The sequence below is a fragment of the Lissotriton vulgaris genome, chromosome 3_1, assembly GCF_964263255.1.
Source record: "Lissotriton vulgaris chromosome 3_1, aLisVul1.2, whole genome shotgun sequence".
Lineage (NCBI taxonomy): Eukaryota > Metazoa > Chordata > Amphibia > Caudata > Salamandridae > Lissotriton > Lissotriton vulgaris.
The window spans coordinates 2,103,704,916-2,103,710,915 of record NC_141689.1 but is presented as its reverse complement, the minus strand read 5'-3'; the positions used below and the strand labels follow the sequence as shown (position 1 = coordinate 2,103,710,915).

The window sequence follows — 6,000 nt, the reverse complement described above, 5'->3', positions numbered from 1 at the left end:
ACTGATCTCGACTAACGTATGGAATTACTAGAATGACCATTGAAATGGCCTTTTTCAGTGTTAAAAACGAGGGAGTAGCCCAAAACATTTAACATCCCCTACTTGCAACTATATTTCTAATGGTACTAAGCAAGAGAATTGAGTGACCCTGACCCACTCTGAAAAGTACCTTTCAAACTTCTAATTTCTCATTCTAACTATCCATATATCTTTCTCCTTCCATCTATCTATCCCTCCTGACATTGCTCACCTATTCTACTTTACACTGTTCCAGCCTCGATCTTTCCATCCTTCTTATATTCATCAACCCAGCCATCTTCCCATTTAACTGCCAACTCACCCATTTATATTTTCTACCTTCCATGCATCCTTTCAGACTTGCATCCATCCTCTTGCCCGCCTGTTCTTTCCCTCTAATTCACCCATCCCTTCTGTCACCCAGCCTTCAATCCTTTCACCTACCCTATTTTTGTCTCCTTTCATCCTTCTTTTTCTCTGTTCTGTCCCTTTCACGCTTACATCCTTTTAGTTTGGCTTCACTTAACATTTCCTTCTACCTTTTACCCCATTGTGCTACCACTACCTTCTTTTGCTCACATTTATCATTTTCATGCTTTCACCCTTCCTTCACTACTTTCCTTCTCTTTTACCTTCCCCTTTTGATCTTTCCGTTCTCCACTACCTACCATTTCATTCCTACCTTTCTATCTCAAGCTTGTTGTTTATGTCAATCAATCATTTGTAAAGCGCACTACATACCCGCGAGGGTCTCAAGGCGCGGGGGGGGGGGCGCTACTGATCGAACAGCCAGGTCTTAAGTATCCTCCTGAAGGTCAGTAGGTCTCAGTGGGTCTGTCGTAGGCTCAGTGGGAGGGTGTTCCATATCTTGGCGGAGAGGTGGGAGAAGGATCTCCCACCGGTGGTTGTTCTTCGGATGCGTGGGATGGTGGCGAGTGAGAGGTCGGCGGAGCGTAGCTGGCGGTTGGGGATGTAGAAGGAGAGCCGTCTCTTCAGGTAGGCTGGGCAAGTCTTCTGGAGTTCCATGTGTGCGTGGGTGAGGAGCTCGAAGGATATCCTCTTGTTGACGGGGAGACAGTGCAGGTTTGTCAGGTGGGGGGTGATGTGGCCGTAGCGTGGTACGTCGAGGATCAGTCGTGCTAAGGCGTTTTGGATGCGTTGTAGTCGTTTGAGGAGCTTGGTCGGAGCTCCCGCGTAGAGGACGTTTCTGTAGTCGAGTCTTTCACTCTGTTGTCGCTCATGTTCATCATTTCTTTTGTCTGCCTTCACAGTACTGGTTTTATTGCAGCCCTGTATCCCTACCCCAGCTCTGGTATGAATTTGCTCACATGGATATTTACAATCTATTGTCTGCAGACTGTCAGACAGAAAAGGCCCATAAATAACATAATAATATTCAAGTGGCATGAGGTTTACCAGTCCTTTAGAACGCATTTGCAATTTCCTCACGCCTGCTCTAGCGTTTACAGATGATGGTTGAAGACATCACTGCCTAAAAAATATCTTTACATGTCCCAAGGGATTCACACTAACAATAGACATCAAAATACTCTGTTTTCAAATATATTATGTGAATTATCATTCAAAGAGAAGTTCATAAACATACATAGCACAAGAGAGCATTGTGAAGGTTTACATTATGATCGTGCAATGCAGTTAGGAAAGAGGCACCACTAAAAGGCACAGTTACTTCAAAAAACTTTATTGTACAACATTTTTCATTATAGTTTATTTTCTGTCCAAAACGATAGTGCACTATTCATGATTAAGAAATAAAAAAATACGTTTTCTTTGAAAAGGCTATTTCAGCTTCTCTTCGTGCTCTTTTTTCCAGCAAAGTCCTCATCTGATAAAATAAAAGAACAGTTAGAAATAGCAATGATTTATAAGAGACATCTCAATAAACACAAAGCTACATTTGAATAACCTTCCCTCTACCCAAAGGATTACAGTTATAAACAAAAAGTTTCAAGCATCCCACTGCTATGCATAGGTGCTGTAAAAGATGGTAAGGGTCTCCCAGTTTTCACTGGCTGGTCCAAGTAGTGCAATTTTGATCCCTTCTTTTCTGAAGTACCTCACATCAACTTTGTGGACCCCAATATTGTCAGACCGTTCACTAAACATCAGTAATATATACTTGGCCATGCTGGCTGCAATACCATAGTGCTGAACATTACAATATGCAGGCAACAGCCAGTTAGATCTAAAGCTGCAAGAGGGATTGATGGCGCAAAAGTAAGGGCTACATTGCCTTAAAGATGTTTAGGACTATAATTAGAGGAACTGGCTGTGCCTTAGAAACCTGAAACTGTATTTCCCGCTTCTGGGCATTGTGATAATCTCATCCATCCCATTTAAGATCTGACTCGAAGGGTATTTTCTTAGGTCAGTGCAGCTAGCAGGCAGCATAGGTGTGCCCTTTAATACTGACTCAAGAAGTTCAGTGATCTTTATTCGATCTTACCAAGTAGATCATAAAAAATAAGCACATAGCAGATGCACACAATAAAATCATAATAAAACATACAACATTGTTTTAAGAACAGATAATTTATTTATTTATTTTTATTTTATTTTGAAAGTTTTATATAGCGCGAACAAGATCTTTGCAGATATCAGAGCGCTTTACAAGGTCAAAAGCATAGTTACATAGGTAGGTCAAAAAAAAAAAATATATATATATACATATTAAGAGCATAATAAAACCATCCGGAATGTAATACATTTAGAATGCTCTGTCTTAAAAAAAAATATCAAAAGTGCATTGGTCGATTTAAAACAATATATGGGAAAACCAAAAACAAAGTGCAGTTGTGCTCAATATGGAATAAATTAAAACAACATTCTCTTCTCTGAGGTAAAATACACTTAAAAAAACAATCGACAGAATAGCAAATGTCATAATGATTGAGTTGCTGGAGGAAGAGCAAGTCAACTTTACATTAGTAACCTTGCACCTACACAACAATGGCAGGAAAAATCTCCTTGTGTAAGGTAAGTAATAATTAGAGAAAAAACTAAGTGCAATAAAGACTGGGTTGGTTGTCTCATCACATGGACAAATGTCTGCTGCAAAAGAGTATTTCCTTGTGGAAAACACAACAACCAGCAATTCAAACCCAGTCTAAATCGGGCCAGTACTGTTCGCTCATACACATCCATAACATAAAATAGATGGAGTGACATCTGGATTATACAATAATCTCTCACAACTTGTTTCACCACCTCCACGCATCCCTAGAAGCGGTTCTATGCTTGATGAAACTGTCCTGGGACCAGTTTTTATCTTTTTTTGTAATAATATCAGGATTCTCAAACAACTGTGCGCAAACCAGGGTCGAGAAAGTGCCTGACGTATTTTAGCCATGCGATCAATCAATCACTCAATCAAAGCATTTGTATAGCGCGGCTCTCACCCGGAGGGTCTCAAGGCGCTTGGGGGAGGTGGGTCCTCTACTGTTTGAACAGCCAGGTCTTAAGTTGCTTCCTGGAGAGGTGGTCTTGGGTCAGGCGGAGGTGGATGGGGAGGGAGTTCCAAGTCTTGGCAGGCAGGTAGGAGAAGGATCTTCCTCCCGTTGTGGCTCTTCGGATGCAGGGAACGGCGGCGAGGGTGTGGTTGGTCGATCGTAGCTGGCGGGTGGGAGTGTAGAAGGTCAGGCGGTCGTTGAGGTATCTGGGGCCTTGGTTGTGGAGAGCTTTGTGTGCGTGGGTGAGGAGTCGGAACGTGATTCTCTTGGTGACGGGGAGCCAGTGCAGGTCTCTCAGGTGTCCGGCGATGTGGCTGTGTCGGGGAATGTCCAGGATGAGTCGTGCTGAGGCGTTCTGGATGCGCTGGAGTCTTTTCTGAAGTTTGGCTGTGGTTCCGGCGTAGAGGGAGTTGCCGTAGTCCAGTCGTCTGGTGACGAGGGCCTGGGTGACTGTCTTCCTGGTTTCGGTGGGGATCCACCAGAAGATCTTGCGCAGCATGCGTAGGATGTTGAAGCATGACGAGGAGACGCGTTGACTTGTCTGGTCATCGAGAGGGAGGAATCCAGGATGAAGCCCAGGTTGCGTGCGTGGTCCGTTGGCTTGGGTGCGTTGCCCAGGGCAGGGGGCCACCAGGAGTCGTCCCAGGCGGAGGGTGATGATCCCAGGATGAGGACTTCCGTCTTATCTGAGTTCAGTTTCAGGCGGCTGTTCCTCATCCCCTCGGCTACGTCTTTCATCCCTTCGTGTAGGTTGGTTCTGGCGGTTGTGGGGTCGTTGGTGAGGGAGAGGATCAGCTGGGTGTCGTCGGCATAGGAGATGATGTTGAGGTTGTGCTGGCGTGCGATGGCTGCGAGGGAGCTCATGTAGACATTGAAGAGGGTTGGGCTGAGTGATGATCCTTGTGGTACGCCGCAGATGACTTCGGTGGCCTCGGATCTGAACGGGGGGAGGCGGAGACTCTGGGTTCTTCCGGCGAGGAAGGAGATGATCCACTCCAGTGCCTTCTCCTGGATTCTGACGTTGTTCAGGCGCTGCACTAGGGTGCGGTGGCAGACCGTGTCGAACGCTGCGAAGAGGTCCAGGAGGATGAGGGCCGCTGTTTCCCGGTTGTCAAGCAGGGCTCGGATGTCGTCGGTGGCTGCGATGAGGGCGGTCTCGGTGCTGTGGTTGGCCCGGAAGCCGGACTGCGAGTGGTCGAGGGATCCATTCGTCTCGAGGAAGGCGGCCAGCTGTCTGTTGACGGTCTTCTCGATGACTTTGGCAGGAAAAGGAAGGAGCGAGATGGGGCGGTAGTTTTTGAGGTCGGTGGTGTCCGCTGATGGTTTCTTCAGTAGGGCGCTGAGTTCGGCGTGCTTCCAGCTCTCTGGGAAGGTGGCGGTGTCGAAGGAGGTGTTGATGATGTCCCGGAGGTGAGGTGCGATGACGGAGTCGGCCTTGTTGAAGACGTGGTGAGGGCAGGGGTCGGTTGGTGATCCAGAGTGGATGGAGTTCATCGTGCGGATGGTGTCTTCGGGTTTGCCCGGGGTCCAGGCGCGGAGGGTGGTGGTGGGGGGCGTTGGTACGGTCGTAGGGTGCGTCGGCTGTGTGCTGAAACTGTTGTGTATGTCTGCGATCTTGCTGTGGAAGAACGAGGCGAGCGAATTGCAGAGGTTTTGCGAGGGAGTGATGTCGTTGTTTCCGGCGCTGGGGTTCGAGAGCTCTTTGACGGTGTTGAAGAGTTTCTTGCTGTTGTGGGCGTTGTTGGCCAGTCGTTCCGTGAATGCGGTTTTCTTGGTGGTGTGGATCAGCTGGTGGTGTTTTCGGGTGGCGTGCTTGAGGGTGGTCATGTTGTCTGTAGTCGGGTCTCTGCGATATGCTTTCTCGAGGGCCCGGCAGTTCTTCTTGGAGCTCTTGAGTTTGTCGGTGAACCAGGATGCTTTCTTGTTGCTGGGTCTGACGGGGGGGTCTTCAGTGGAGCAAGGTCGTCTGCGCAGTTGGTGATCCACCTTGTGAGGTTGTTGGCGGCTTGGTTGGGGTTCGTTGAGCTGGCGGGAGGGTTCTGGCTCAGGGTTGTGGTGAGTTGGTCGGTGGTGATCTTGTTCCAGCTTCTGCGGGGAAACTGTTGCGTGTGGTGGTGAGTGGTGGTCATACTGAAGCTGAAGTGGACGCAGCTGTGGTCTGTCCAGTGGTGTGGCTGAAGGAGATGTTCTTGCTGTAGGAGAAGACGGGGTCAAGCGTGTGGCCGGCATAGTGGGTGGGGGTGGTCACCAGTTGCTTGAGTCCGAGGTTGGCGAGGTTGTCCAGCAGGGTGGTGGTGTTGCGGTCGTTGTTGTTGTTGCAATGTTCATTCCATGGCTACAAGAGAGGCAATCTATTATGACAGCCGGTTAAGCTCCGCTTCCTTATTCGCCTAGATTGACCACCAGAGGAATGAAATGAAATGAAATGAAATGAAAAGAGATTTGTAAAGCGCATGGCTGCCCTTGAGCGTCCCAGCGCTGAAACCAAACACAGGACCACCACCCAAATACA

General features: G+C 47.8%; 1 protein-coding gene across 1 annotated transcript in view; it reads right to left on the bottom strand.

Annotated features, from left to right (window-relative positions):
- Positions 1 to 1,704: 1,704 nt before the first annotated feature.
- OCIAD2 (OCIA domain containing 2) overlaps positions 1,705 to 6,000 on the bottom strand; it is a 95,176-nt gene continuing 90,880 nt past the window's right edge. The window contains exon 7 of the mRNA XM_086962660.1: positions 1,705 to 1,864. The gene's annotated coding sequence lies outside the window, so the exon portion shown is untranslated. The remainder of the gene's footprint in view (positions 1,865 to 6,000) is intronic.